Source organism: Phaseolus vulgaris, chromosome 9 (assembly GCF_051622355.1).
Source record: "Phaseolus vulgaris cultivar YP4 chromosome 9, ASM5162235v1, whole genome shotgun sequence".
Taxonomy (NCBI): Eukaryota; Viridiplantae; Streptophyta; class Magnoliopsida; order Fabales; family Fabaceae; genus Phaseolus; species Phaseolus vulgaris.
Window position 1 is genome coordinate 23,126,545 of NC_143506.1, and position 15,654 is coordinate 23,142,198.

The following is a 15,654-nucleotide window of genomic DNA, read 5'->3' on the forward strand; positions in this document are numbered from 1 at the left end:
AACAAAATATATAATGATGGTTTCTTACGTTGAATATTTACTATTTATAATAACTAAAAATGTTTGAGATAAGAAAATAGGTGTCTTTGTAAAATTACTTGTGGCCTTTTCAGATTCTTTTATTTCTAACAAATCTACCTTCTTTCCATCATTTTCATTCTATTTTAAATTATTTTTTCTATTTCTCTATTAAAAGTGACAATACATCATCACCTAAGGAGAATGAGTGTGTATATTTTACATGATAAGATTTTTTTTGTAATTATTAAGATGCTAATCATGTCCAGATTTTAATGATTAAATAAAAAGAAACTATGTACCTGAAACAAACCAGACTATTTGATTTATCATATTTACACTATCATACAAAATTATTTTATTAGAAAAGTAAAATTTTATATAATTTATAAAGTTTTATAGATTTAAGAAACTGAGTTATTTATATATATATATATATATATATAATGGTTTAAAATTATCTATTTGTCTATTTTAATTATAAAACATGTTAACTTAAAAAAAGACAAATTTATATGAATTTATTTTGGTAAATTTATCTATGAGCACTTGTATGTAAGATAAATAAGAAAAAATAAATGAAATAATATTTTGATAATTTTTTTTATGGAATGGAAATATTTTTCATCTTTATCTTAGTGTGATTATCAAATCTCTTCATCTAGTTATTTTACTTGATTATTTCTTATCGGATTAAGGTTAGAGTGAGCGGTTCCTGCAAAAGACTATTTAATACATATGACGTTAATTTATTTAAAGAGAAAACTGTATTATTAATTAGGTGAGTTTTGATTAGCACAACCCTCTCAGTGTTAATATTGGTTTAATAGTGAAATTTGACTAACATCCTTTAATCAGTGTTTTATTTGTTTGTCATTTTAAGTTTTTAACATGTGTTTGACATGTTCTTTGAAATTATATAATTTTGTTAATCTTTATATAGTTTGTCAATATGATTCAATCAAATCTGTAGGGATATCGTATGCGAAAGCGTGATAATTTCAACCAAAAATTATGAGAAATTAAAGTAACAAAGAAAAATGAGAATGATACCATAAATTTTTAGGTGGAAAACCCCTTTAAATAGAGGTAAAAAACCACCGACGAGAGAGCCAAAACTTCCACTATAATGGTATTGGGAGTACAATAAATTCCTCTCAAGCTAATAGATAAATAGCTCCAAAACAAATTCTCTCTATATGGGTTAAACACTTACACTCAAAAGCATAAATAGAGAGTATAGAAAAAGAGAGAGGAAGCACGTGTGTGTTGTTGTTTGTTGTGTGTTACATGAAGGAAGCCACTATATATAGTGGTTTTAAGAGACAACAATAATAAATACAATTAATGGTAATTAACCTCCCTTTGATGACAATTGATTGTGGCAATTAACCTCCCATTGATTGCAATTGATTGTGCCAAGTAACCTCCCAATTAATATAAGAAAACGGTTAAAGGTGAGTCATAAACCCACAAATCTCCACCTTGACTTGCCTTTGACTATAACACTCTCTCGCCATGAAGCCTTGATTAAGTATGGATAATACCAGCTATGTTCAGGCAATGATCGAACTTAGCCGATGGAAGTGGCTTGGTCAACATGTCTGCAGGATTTTCGGCCGTATGAATTTCTTCAACAATTATATCTCCTGTATCAACAATGTCTTGGATAAAATGGTGTTTAATTTCAATGTGCTTGGTCCTTGAGTGATACTTACTGTTCTTGGTTAAGTGAACAACACTCTGATTATCACAAAATATAACAAGAACATCTTGTTGAAGACCAAGTTTACTTACCAAGCCTCGAAGCCATATAACGTCTTTCATACCTTCTGTAGCAACAATATATTCTGCTTCAGTGGTGGACAAAACCGCAATGGCTTGAAGTGAAGAATACCAGCTGATAGCAGACCCACATAGGGTAAAAATGTAGGCTGAAAGTGACCTTCTCCGATCTAAATCACCACCATAGTCAGCATCAACATAGCCAACTACTCCTCCGAGATCGGCTCTATGTTGATCAAATACCAAACCAAGATCTGGAGACCCTTTCAGATAACGAAGTATCCATTTAACGGCTTCCCAGTGTGCCTTTCCTGGATTATGCATGAACCTGCTAACAATGCTAACAGCATAAGCTAAATCAGGTCTAGTACATACCATAACATACATGAGACTTCCAATTGCATTTGAATATGGGACATGTGACATGCGCCTTTTGTCCTCGTCTGATTTTGGACACTGATCTGATGACAACTTGAAGTGGGCGGCAATTGGAGTATTAACAACTTTGCAATCTCGCATTCCAAATTTGCCAAGCATCTTAAGAACATACTTCTTTTCTGATAGAAAAAGTTTTCCAGCTTGACGATCTCTGTTGATCTCCATTCCTAAAATTTTCTTGGCAGGACCTAAGTCCTTCATATCAAATTCACTACTAAGCTGAGCCTTTAACTTGTTAACTAAAAATTTATCTCTTGCAGCAATCAACTTTGTTGAGTCATCACTAGAGATAGCTTTAGAGTAATTCTTGGGTTCACCTTCTTCACCCATCTCTTGTGCAATAGTTAATGCATAAGCAATGTTGGCAGATTCTGCAATTAATCTTTGAGTCAGTTTTCTTGGTCTCTGTTGTGGAAGTTCTTGAGCCATAGACCACGGTTGTGGTAACCCTCGTCGTTTAGGTGGACATTGCTCATGTGGACTCAAATGTTCATTTGTACCGTCAATAGCAGTGACTTGATCACCTTGTGATATGATTCCAATAGCCACATAGAGAATGATTCTTGACATTCTTAGGAATCACCTTGAGCTGGACATTATAGAGGCACTTTTCTTAGAGTTGGATCATTGTTCTAAGACAAGAACTCACCAAAAACTAGTACCAAATCCCAAACTCATTTGGATGAACCAAATATTGTCAAATTGAATCAACAAAGAGATTAAAACTGGAATGACCGAACAGAATTGAACAATCAATCATATGAACCGAACAGAATTAAAAACAAAACAGAACATAGGTGCTGGAAAATAGAAGAACCGAACCAAATCAACTCAAGAACACAAGGCAACATGAACAATTGAAAAAGAAGAAAGGAAGGAGAAGAGAGTGCTCATGAAGATGGAAGAATGTTGGATGATCTCGCCACTAGAAGTGTGGAATGCTCCTAGATAAGAGTGATGCCGCCACTTGAGGACTCCATTGATCCATCAAGATAAGACTAGAGAAGAAGGCTCCAAAAGCTCTCCAAAGTTCACTCAAAATTTGAGTAGAGTTTTCTTAGATTAATTCCAATCTGAATTTTACAAAGGAAGCACCTCTATTTATAGCCTAAGGTGCTGAAAAAATAGGTGGGAAATTTCAAATAAACTCATTTGAAATTCCCACAAAAAACAAGTCACATGGGAGGTGTGACCTTTTTCTACTATGACACCTCCCAAAAACTACACCTACACCTATCTACTAATACACCCCCCTCCTAAAGCTCCTAACTAAAGCCTAAAAGATGCTAAAACAAAAGAGGTTTCTAATGTTTCCCTCTAAGCACCTTCAACTAAAGAAATTACAAAAAGAGAAAATAAATGTCCTCTAGCTCCCAAAGCTTTGAACATGCTTCTTGTAATCCTTTGAGGTGGACTTTGATCTCCATGGGCGTCCTCCATTTGTGCCTCCACCTCTTCTTGATCTTGTTGATTGGCCTCCATGTCCTCTTGAGCTTGATCTCCATCATACTCCCCGAGTTGGAGAGAATTCGACCACGAATTCTGGAGACCTACAGAAAAGGGAGTTAGATCGCTGACATTAAAAGTATGACTACCTAAGAATGTATCAGGCATATCTAACTCATAAGCATTGTCATTAATCCTCTTGAGGACTTGGAAAGGTCCATCCCCTCGAGGCATTAGTTTGGACTTCCTTTGAGTAGGAAAACGATCCTTCCTCAAGTGAAGCCAAACCCAATCGCCCTCATCAAACAACAATGCTTTTCTCCTTTTATTGGCAAGTTCAGCATACTTGCCAACCTTCTTCTCAATTCTCTTCTTGATGTCTTTATGCAAAGTTTTCACAAAAGAAGCCTTTTCATCCCCATCTTTGCACAAGACATCTCCAAGAAGGGGAATAGGAAGAAGATCAAGAGGTGTTAGGGGATTAAACCCATAGACCACCTCAAAAGGAGAATGGGAGGTGGTAGAATTTACTACTCGGTTATATGCAAACTCAACATGGAGTAGTAAATTCTCCCACACTCTAGGATTCCCCGAAATAAAGCATCTCAATAGTTGTCCCAAAGTTCTATTCACCACCTCGGTTTGACCATCAGTTTGTGGGTGGCAAGTGGTAGAAAATAAAAGCTTAGTTCCAAGCTTGCCCCACAAGGTCTTCCAAAAGTGACTCAAGAACTTAGGATCTCTATCGGACACTATAGACCTAGGAATCCCATGCAAGCGAACCACTTCTTGAAAGAAGAGGTTTGCAATGTGGCATGCATCATCCACTTTGTGGCAAGGAATAAAGTGAGCCATCTTTGAAAAACGATCCACTACCACAAAAATGGAGTCCTTTCCCTTTGATGTCTTGGGTAAGCCTAAGATGAAATCCATAGATATATCTACCCAAGGCATTGAAGGGATAGGAAGAGGAGTATAAAGACCATGGGGATGCATTTTAGACTTTGCTTTGCGGCAAGCTATGCATTTATCACACAAACTATGAACATGTTTATGCATATGTGGCCAAAAGAAATGTTCATGCAACACATCCAAAGTTTTAGCAACCCCAAAATGTCCCATTAAACCCCCCTCATGAGCTTCTCTAACAAGAGATAATCTAATAGAGCTTTGGGGAACACAAAGACGTTTTCCTTTAAAAAGAAAGTCATCTTGAATAAAAAAGTCTTTGTGTCCTCCTTTAAGACACTCTGGATAGATGGGAGAAAAATCAAGGTCATCATGATAAAGTTCCTTAATGTGATCAAAACCAAGATATTGAGAGGTTAAAAGATTTAGCAAGGTGTATCTTCTAGAAAGAGCATCCGCCACAATATTTATTTTGCCTTGCTTGTGTTTGATCACATAAGGAAATTGCTCAATGAATTCCACCCACTTAGCATGCCTCTTGTTAAGTTTGTTTTGGCTTTTCAAATATTTAAGAGATTCATGATCACTATGTATCACAAACTCTTTGGGAAAAAGATAGTGTTGCCAAGTAAACAAAGCCCTAACAAGTGCATATAATTCCTTATCATAGGTGGAATAGTTGAGATGACTTCCCTTCAATTTCTCACTAAAATAGGCTATGGGGTGGCCCTCTTGAAGGAGAACAGCCCCAATACCTATGCTTGAAGCATCACACTCAATCTCAAATGTCTTAGTGAAATTAGGAAGGGCCAAGATGGGAGCATTAGTCAATTTTTCTTTCAAAGTATCAAAAGCATTTTTTTGTGCTTCTCCCCAATGAAAGACCACATCCTTTTTCACTATGTCATTGAGTGGTGCGGCAATGGTACCAAAGTTTGGGACAAATCTTCTATAGAAAGAAGCAAGCCCATGAAAACTTCGGACCTCATTCAAAGATTTCGGTGTAGGCCAATTTTGAATGGCCACCACCTTTGTTTTGTCCACATGGACCCCTTTACAACTCACAACAAACCCTAGGAATTCTATATGATCAAGAGCAAACATACATTTAGCAAGGTTAGCATACAAATGTTCCTTCCTGAGGGTTTCCAAAACTTGCCTAACATGCAACCTATGGTCATTCAAAGATAAGCTATAAATGAGAATGTCATCAAAGTAAACCACAACAAACTTACCAATGAAAGGTCTAAGAACATGATGCATGAGGCGCATGAAGGTACTTGGTGCATTAGTTAAACCAAAAGGCATAACTAACCACTCATATAAACCAAAGTTGGTCTTAAAAGCCGTCTTCCATTCATCACCCGGTTTGATACGGATTTGATTGTAGCCGCTTTTAAGATCAATCTTTGAAAAAATTTTAGAACCATGTAATTCATCCAACAAATCATCTAGTCTAGGTATGGGATGCCTATACTTAATGGTTATGTTATTTATGGCCCTACAATCCGAACACATTCGCCATGTGCCATCCTTTTTTGGCACTAAGATGATAGGCATAGCACAAGGACTCATGCTATCTTGCACCCACCCTTTCTCAATCAAAGCCTCAACTTGTTGGCGAATTTCCTTGGTTTCACTTGGATTGGTCCTATATGCTGGACGATTTGGTAAAGAAGAGCCCGGTATCAAATCAATTTGGTGCTCAATCCCTCTCAAAGGTGGAAGTCCATTTGGAGGATCTTGAAACACATCTTGGAACTCTTCTACCAAATTTTCCAAGCAATGAGAACTATCAACAAGTGATTCTACTCTAAGAGTTTTAGGGATGGCTAAAAAAAGAGGATGATGAGCCACTATTTCCCTTTCAATTTCACGCCTAGACACAAGGAGTGTAGGCTTAGAACTCTTATTTTTTTTATCTTTTTCACACTCCCTCTTTTTCTTCATGATAACTTGGTCCTCATGGACTTCTCTTGGAGAGAGAGATTTTAAATTAACCTTGTGACCATGGAATTCAAAAGATAGTTTGTTGGTAAAGCCATCATGTAAAACTTTTCTATCAAATTGCCAAGGCCTTCCCAAAAGAACATGAGTGGCTTCCATGGGCACAACATCACATAATACCTCATCTTTGTATTTTCCAATGGAGAAATGGATGAGGACTTGTTTATTAACAATTATTTCTCCTACTTCACTAAGCCATTGTAATTTGTAGGGCTTTGTATGAGAGATAGTAGGCAATCCAAGCTTATCTACTACTCTTGTACTAGCCACATTTGCACAACTACCCCCATCCACTATCAAGGAACAAATGTTGTTTTGAATAAGACATCTTGTATGGAAAATATTTTCCCTTTGACTTTCATCAAAAGGTTGTGAAACTTGTCCAAGAAGTCTTCTCACAACTAACAAGTCCCCTTCAAGTGGACATTCGCTCTCTTCCTCACTAGATGCATGAGAATGCAATGAATGCTTTGGAGAATCCGAATCATGCTCACTAACTACAATGCCCTCATGCATGTACATACTTCGTTTGGAAGGACAATTTGCAGCAATATGACCATAACCCATACATTTAAAGCATTTAGTATTAGATGTTCTAGTGGGAGACTTAGGTCTAGAAGTAGATGGCTTAGATTCCTTGGGTTTGAAAGAAGAATCTTTGGAAGGATGTTTAGAAAAAGAAGTTTTGTTTCTCCAAGACTTGGAGTAGTATCCATCATTGGAAGCATTTTTAAAAGAGTTTTTCTTAGCAAGTTGGGCTTCCACCTTCATTGCAAGATGAACTAAAGAGCCCAATGATGAATACTCTTGTAACTCAACAATGTCTTGGATATCCTTCCTAAGACCACTCACAAACCTAGCAACCATGGCTTCTTCACTTTCTTCTAATTCAATTTTAAGCACAAGCGTCTCAAGCTCCTTATAATATTCATCCACATTTAGCGTGCCTTGTTGAAACCGTTGGAGTCTCAACATGAGGTCTTTCCTAAAATGTGGGGGCACAAACCTAGCGCGCATATGATCCTTTAAAGAGTTCCAAGAGTCCACGGGAGGACCCTTGTGATAGATAATGTCCTTTACAATTCCATGCCACCATTTCATGGCATAATCACTAAACTCTAGGGTGGCTAGCTTGAGCTTATGCTCATCTTGGATCTCATGGATCTCAAAAATTTGTTCACACTTAGCCTCCCAATCTAAATATACATTTGGATCACTAGAACCATTAAAACAAGGTAGCTTGACCGAAGGAAGCTTGGACTTTGCATCATGATAGAAGCCATTGCCGTAGTGAATTCTTTCCCCTTGGTGATGATGTCTTTGTCCATGGACTTGGGGTGGAGGTCTCCTTCTCCTATGCTCATCTTCACGGCCAACATCATTTGAAGAAGCTCTTGAAGATGGTCTATGAGAATGATGTCCATCATGGATAGAAGGAGATGGTCTAGCTTGTTGGACCTCCATCTTTTGCATTTTCTCCTCCAACCGTCTAATTGTTCTTTGAGCTTCATGTAATTCACCAAGAATTGAAGCTTTGGAAGGAGAATTCTGCTTGTAGGATGCATCACTTGAAAATCCAGCCATTTGTAATTAAAAACAGCAAACACACAAAAACAGCAAACAAGTTAAAAATTAGCAAAAACAGTGAGCTTTTGGCAATGAAACTGCCGAAGTGAAATGAGGCTGAAAAAGAGATCACTCTCAAAGAAAATAATTTTCTTGCACCAATCTGATCTTGAGGCCTTGGAATCCTCAAATGAAATATGTCAAAGCAAGCACACCAATCTCAAGAGCAACCACCACAAAACCAATGAAACAATAAAGACAAACAAGAAAAGGTATAAGCAAGGAAAGGTAATTGCAAAAGGAAAACTATATGTGAGACAAACTCAAAGAGTAAGAATGAAAGACAATCAAGAAAATAAAGAACTCAATGAGAAAAGTAGGCACACAAAAGAATACTTAAGGAAAAGCACTAGAGTAGATGAAGAAAACAAAAATTTAGCTACTGGATTTTTTTTTTAATGCAAACTGTGCTTGATATTCACTGATTTAACTGGAATGATGTAGAGCGAACTGGATTATGAAATTTAAACCACAGAAACTTCAAGATGTTAACTCAATAATGGCACTGGAATCAATTAAAAACAGTAAGCCAATTGAGAGAAATAAATTTTTCAAACTTGCTGCCAGATTACCGTATTCTTTTCGGCAGAATTGTACACTTTTTTTATTTTATTTATCATTTTTTGTGTACTTCGAATTTTTGAATGATTCTTTTTTCTATTCTTTTATAACACTTTGAATATCTCAAATCCAGAATTTCAGAATTTTACAGTACGTAAATCAATTGCAATAAGGAAAAACAGTAAGCACTTTTTTTAGAAACAGAGGAATCCTAATAGGAATAAAAAAACAGGATGATGAACTAGCAAAGACATAATAGAAAATGATGTATTGGAACTTGTATAGGTCTAGAATACAAGTATGAACTCAATTCTAAAAAGAAAATGCACAAAGGATCAATATCAATTCAGAAAATTATAGACACTAAAGCAAGTAACAATCAAAACAAGAAAAGTACTACTAGAAGTAATGACAATTATGGAATAACATGACTAAGACAAAACTTGACATGATTACAAAATTAAAAGACACATCACAAATATTAACAACAAGTGAAAGGAAGCTTAAGGTAAACTCTAGGAAGGATAATGTCATTCCAAATGAGCAACCATACTCATAAGAATTATGAGTGCCATAAACCTTTTCACAAGCACTTGGTGTAAAAGAAAAAAAAAAACAGCAAGAATACTCAATTAAAAATCTAAAACAGAAACTTAAATTGCAAGAAAATAAAGAGCTCTTGAAATTAAAGTGCACACAACTCAACAATTAAACAAGAAGAACCTAAGACTCATGATACCACATGATGTGATTCCAATAGCCACATAGAGAATGATTCTTGACATTCTTAGGAATCACCTTGAGCTGGACATTATAGAGGCACTTTTCTTAGAGTTGGATCATTGTTCTAAGACAAGAACTCACCAAAAACTAGTACCAAATCCCAAACTCATTTGGATGAACCAAATATTGTCAAATTGAATCAACAAAGAGATTAAAACTGGAATGACCGAACAGAATTGAACAATCAATCATATGAACCGAACAGAATTAAAAACAAAACAGAACATAGGTGCTGGAAAATAGAAGAACCGAACCAAATCAACTCAAGAACACAAGGCAACATGAACAATTGAAAAAGAAGAAAGGAAGGAGAAGAGAGTGCTCATGAAGATGGAAGAATGTTGGATGATCTCGCCACTAGAAGTGTGGAATGCTCCTAGATAAGAGTGATGCCGCCACTTGAGGACTCCATTGATCCATCAAGATAAGACTAGAGAAGAAGGCTCCAAAAGCTCTCCAAAGTTCACTCAAAATTTGAGTAGAGTTTTCTTAGATTAATTCCAATCTGAATTTTACAAAGGAAGCACCTCTATTTATAGCCTAAGGTGCTGAAAAAATAGGTGGGAAATTTCAAATAAACTCATTTGAAATTCCCACCAAAAACAAGTCACATGGGAGGTGTGACCTTTTTCTACTATGACACCTCCCAAAAACTACACCTACACCTATCTACTAATACACCCCCCTCCTAAAGCTCCTAACTAAAGCCTAAAAGATGCTAAAACAAAAGAGGTTTCTAATGTTTCCCTATAAGCACCTTCAACTAAAGAAATTACAAAAAGAGAAAATAAATGTCCTCTAGCTCCCAAAGCTTTGAACATGCTTCTTGTAATCCTTTGAGGTGGACTTTGACCTCCATGGGCGTCCTCCATTTGTGCCTCCACCTCTTCTTGATCTTGTTGATTGGCCTCCATGTCCTCTTGAGCTTGATCTCCATCACCTTGAGTACTGGAGGAATTGGGAACGTCTTCCTCATGAGCGGGTGTTTTAATCTCAAACTCCACCTTCTCTCGAGCATCTTCCTATTCACCTGTATCAATTGAGGAGATGACAGTATCTTTTACAGAAGATAGCATAACATTTTCATTAAAGGTCACATTCCGACTGTGAATTACTTTATGAGATTCTGGGTCATATAAACGATAGCCTTTAACCCCCAAGCCATAACCCAAGAAAATGCACTTCTTAGCACGAGGTTCTAATTTTCCCTCGTTTACATGAGAATAAGTAGGACAACCAAATATTTTAAGATTAGAATAATCAACTGGGTTACCTGACCAAACTTCTTCTGGAATGTTGCAATCAATTGATCTATCAGGAGAGCGGTTTATCAGATAACATGTCGTTGAAGCCACTTCAGCCTAAAAAAATTTGCTCAAAACCAGAATGGGAGAACATGCAACGAACTCTCTCCAGGATAGTTCTATTCATTCTTTCTGCAACCCCGTTCTGTTGTGGAGTACTTGGGATGGTGAAGTGTCTAGAAATGCCTACCTTCTTGCAGAAATCATTGAATTCATTCGAACAGAACTCAAGGCCATTGTCTGTCCTTAACCTCTTTATCTGCTTGTCAGTCTGATTCTCAATCAATAATTTTCACTTTTTAAAAGTGGAAAATGCTTCATTCTTATGTTTGAGAAAATACACTTACAGTTTTTGTGAGAAATCATCAATAATTGTCATCAAATAACGACATTTACCTCTGGAGGGAACTTTTGACGGACCCCAAAGATCCGAATGAATATAATCCAAAGTACCTTTCTGTGTATGGCTTTAGAAAAACTAACCTTTTTCTGCTTACCAAAAATGTAATGTTCACAGAAATCAACCTTTCCAGTATAGTGGTTACCAAGGTGACCCTTCTTCTTGAGGATTAGAATTCCCTTCTCACTCATGTGGCCTAATCTCATATGCCACAACTTGGTGTTATCTTTGTTGGGTGAGGCAACAGTTGCAAAACCTGTAACTGTTGAACCCTGCAGCACATACAAACTATCACATCGAATTGCCTTTAGTAACACAAGAGCTCCTTTAGACACTTTTAAAACTCCACCTTCAGCTGAGTATCTACACCCATGAGATTCAAGGGTGCCTAAGGAAATGAGATTCTGTTTCAACTCAGGGACATATCTGACACCTGTTAAAGTTCTAACAATTCCATCATGTGTCTTGATTTTGATTGTTCCTTCACCAACGATTTTGCATTGAGCATTGTTTCCCATCAAAACAAGACCATTATAAACTGGTTCATGTGTGGTAAACCAATCTCTATTGTGAGACATGTGAAAAGTACAACCAAAATCAAGAATCCATTCATTTTTAGACCTTTGTTCAGTGTTGGAAGCTACAAAACAATCCCCATCAGATTCAGTTTCAACAATACTAGCTTCAGCAAATTTTTCTGGTTGTTTACCATTTCCCTTATCTTCTCTATCTTGCTTATTTTTCAATTTATAACATTCAAAGATCTCGTGTCCATTTTTCTTGCAATAACGACAATATTTGGAGTTCTTGCCTCTAGATTTTGACCTAAATTTATGTTTAGTGTTCCTACCTTTCTCTTGGTTTCTCCCTCTAACTACTAATCCTTCACCAAAACTTTCAGGATGAATTTGAGTATCAAATTTTTCTTTGGCTAGTAAATTAGTCTTGACATCATCAAAGCTTAAGGTAAGATAATTACCGTATAACATAATTTCTTTGAATTGTCGATACAAGGGTGATAGAGAAACAATAAGTATAACGACTTTATCCTCATCATCAATTTTAACATCCAAAATTTCCAAATCAATTATGATGGAATTAAATTCATCAAGGTGAGATTGGATGGGAGTACCTTCGGACATTCGGAGTGTAAAGAGTCGCTCCTTTAACCGGAGTTTGTTTGCAAGACTTTTGGTCATGTATAGAGACTCCAATTTACTTCATATGCCTGTTGTAGTTTTCTCGTTGATGACCTCACGCAACACCTCACGGGACAAGTATAACTGGATTGCAGACAATGCCTTTTCATCCATCTCATCCCACTGCTCCTCCGTCATAGCGGTTGGTCTCATCATTTTACCTGCCAGAACTTTCTTTAAACCATTATGGGTGAGGACAGCTAGCATCTAGACTCGTCAAATAGCAAAGCTGATTTTACCATCAAATTTCTCAATATCCAATTTTGACATTATTGAACAATAGATCCTGGTTGAATTATCGAAAAGCTCTGATACCAATTTGTAGGGATATCGTGTGCGGAAGCGTGATAATTTCAGCCAAAGATTATGAGAAATTAAAGTAACAAGGAAAAATGAGAATGATACCAGAAATTTTTAGGTGGAAAACCCCATTAAATAGAGGTAAAAAACCACCGACGAGAGAGCCAAAACTTCCACTATAATGGTACTGGGAGTACAATCAATTCCTCTCAGGCTAATAGATAAATAGTCCCAAAACAAATTCTCTCTATATGGGTTAAACACTTACACCCAAAAGCAGAAATAGAGAGTATAGGAAAAGAGAGAGGAAGCAAGTGTGTGTTATTGTCGTTTGTTGTGTGTTACATTGCTTGAAGGAAGCCACTATATATAGTGGTTTTAGGAGACAACAATAATAAATACAATTAATGGTAATTAACCTCCCTTTGATGACAATTGATTGTGGCAATTAACCTCCCATTGATTGCAATTGATTGTGCCAAGTAACCTCCCAATTAATACAAGAAAACGGTTAAAGGTGAGTCATAAACCCACAAAATCAAATTGATGATGTTAAATATTAATAATATAATAACCATAAATACTTATAAATAAGTATAGTATATATATAAAATATGATAAATTATAATTTATAAAGAAACCTAATTATAAGTCTTTATGAAACTTTATGAAAGAAAATTTTGTTAAGCGAATTTTCTATGTAAGACATACACACAAATAATACATATATATATAAATAAATAAAATGTTATCGAAAAGAAAATGTTCATTTGTTCTATCCCACTCGATTTGAGCTGGAATCTTTATGATGTATGAGTTTGAGAGATGGATGTTTGATGATTATGGTTGTGATTTGGCCACTTTTGGAAGTTGTGGTCTACTTTGTGCAGGTTCAATTTGGTTTTTTGGTTTCCTCTCGTAGGATCGGTTTGTTGGTTTAAACATTTGGATGTTTGACGTACTTTTGGCTCTGATAAAGTTCTTGTTTAGTTGTTGGTTTTTGTATCCTGATTAAAGAGTGTGTTTTCTTTGGAGCGTCGTTGTTCTGTGTTTGTTGGGATCTTGTATCTTGTTCTGGTTTGTTACTATGATTATTGTGTTGTAATGTTTGTCGGTTCCCTAGCTGATTGGGTGTTAGAAACTTGATATTGTTTTTGTATAAAGGTTGAGACACTCCTGAAGTGTCTCGTTTTATTTTATTTATTCTTTACTGATAAAAAAAACAAAACATATATTATATAATAATATAAAAAAAATTAATGATTTTATTTAAATTAATAATACAATAAATTATTAGATGTTTACTAATAAAATAAACTTAAAAGATTTGTAATTCATATATAAAATATATAAAATCGTATTGAACTTTTATAAAGACACATCTAACACCCAATACAAATAAGAATACGAGTTTTAAATCAAATATATGTCTAACCCTCCCAAAAAAGAAATAAATTCTAGTGGGTTATGACCATTCCTATAAAAATCAACTTCACAGCCAACCCAAAAAACTTAAGTTCTAGTAAGTTATAACCATTCCTATAAAAATTCAACTTTACAACTAGGATAAAATGTTAAATTAAAATAAATTTAATTTTTTAAAACCCTCAATCCAAAAATATCAACACTTATTACATTTACGAATGAAAGATGTGGGACATTGCAAACTTTAAGTAGAATAAATCTTCCTCACTATATTCCAATGAAAACTTTAGAGAAGTTAAAGCATGAATTATGGAAAGTGTGACACATGAATAATCAATCACATTCCAACCATTACAAAAAAATCACTTTCCTAACTTCAAAAATCTCACTCAATAGAATTTGAATTTTTAGATAGACAATGAAATTATTAATATATTCTACCTTATTATCCTTAAAATGACTCTAATGATATCTAACAACATCGTCAATATTAATCTTAACTCATTTTAGAAATAATATAATATGATTTTTTTTCTATAACATGTGTCATTGTATAGTTCAGAAAGATCTAGTCTTTCATGTTACTTATTTCCTTCAAATTCTTTAGTGTCGACACCTAGTGGGCCTCAAATGTTGGTTTTTGTGAGAGTGGGAGAGTAAATGCAAGAGGTCCTTCAACATTCAAGTATGTGCTCGACATTAAATGCATAGAGTTGTCTTGTCTCATAAGTGTCTTTATAGGGTCAAAAGAATCTATGTGCTGATGAGCCCAATATGACACAAATTATCTAATTAATCTTAATGATAAGTAAGAATTTTGTACACACAAATTATGTTAATGACTTAACTTAAGTGAAAATTGATTTGGTATCCCAAAATGTACTGGATTAGACACTTATAAAGATTTGTATGTGAATGTTTAGATGTTGTCGTCTGTGTACATAATAACATAAATATAATTTAAAAATAAATAAATAGATAAACAATACCATTATTAATATTTATAAAACTATTACTTATTTATACATGAATATATGATTTAATCAAATGTAAAAAATAATGAATTTTTGATTGTTTCCCTACTTTCAAATAATTTAAAGAGCAATTTATAATTTTTTGGACCCATGTGTTCTCCATTTGTAAATGTGACATAAATTATGAAGATTAATGTCAAATGTGTGTTTACATCAACATTATAATCTTATATGTTATCAATCATTTTATAGCGACAGAGCTAATTAACCATAATTGACCATCAATAAATAATAAGATGACAGAGTAAAATATGTGAAAGTAAAAAAATGTAAAAATATGAAATTCCATAAATTATTATTATTTTTATTTTCAAAGCACATAAAAATCAATTATCCATTTTTTCTCCATCCTCCACCGTACCAAACCCATACACACATCCATGATATTAATTAATAAATAAACAAAAATAAATAAAGAT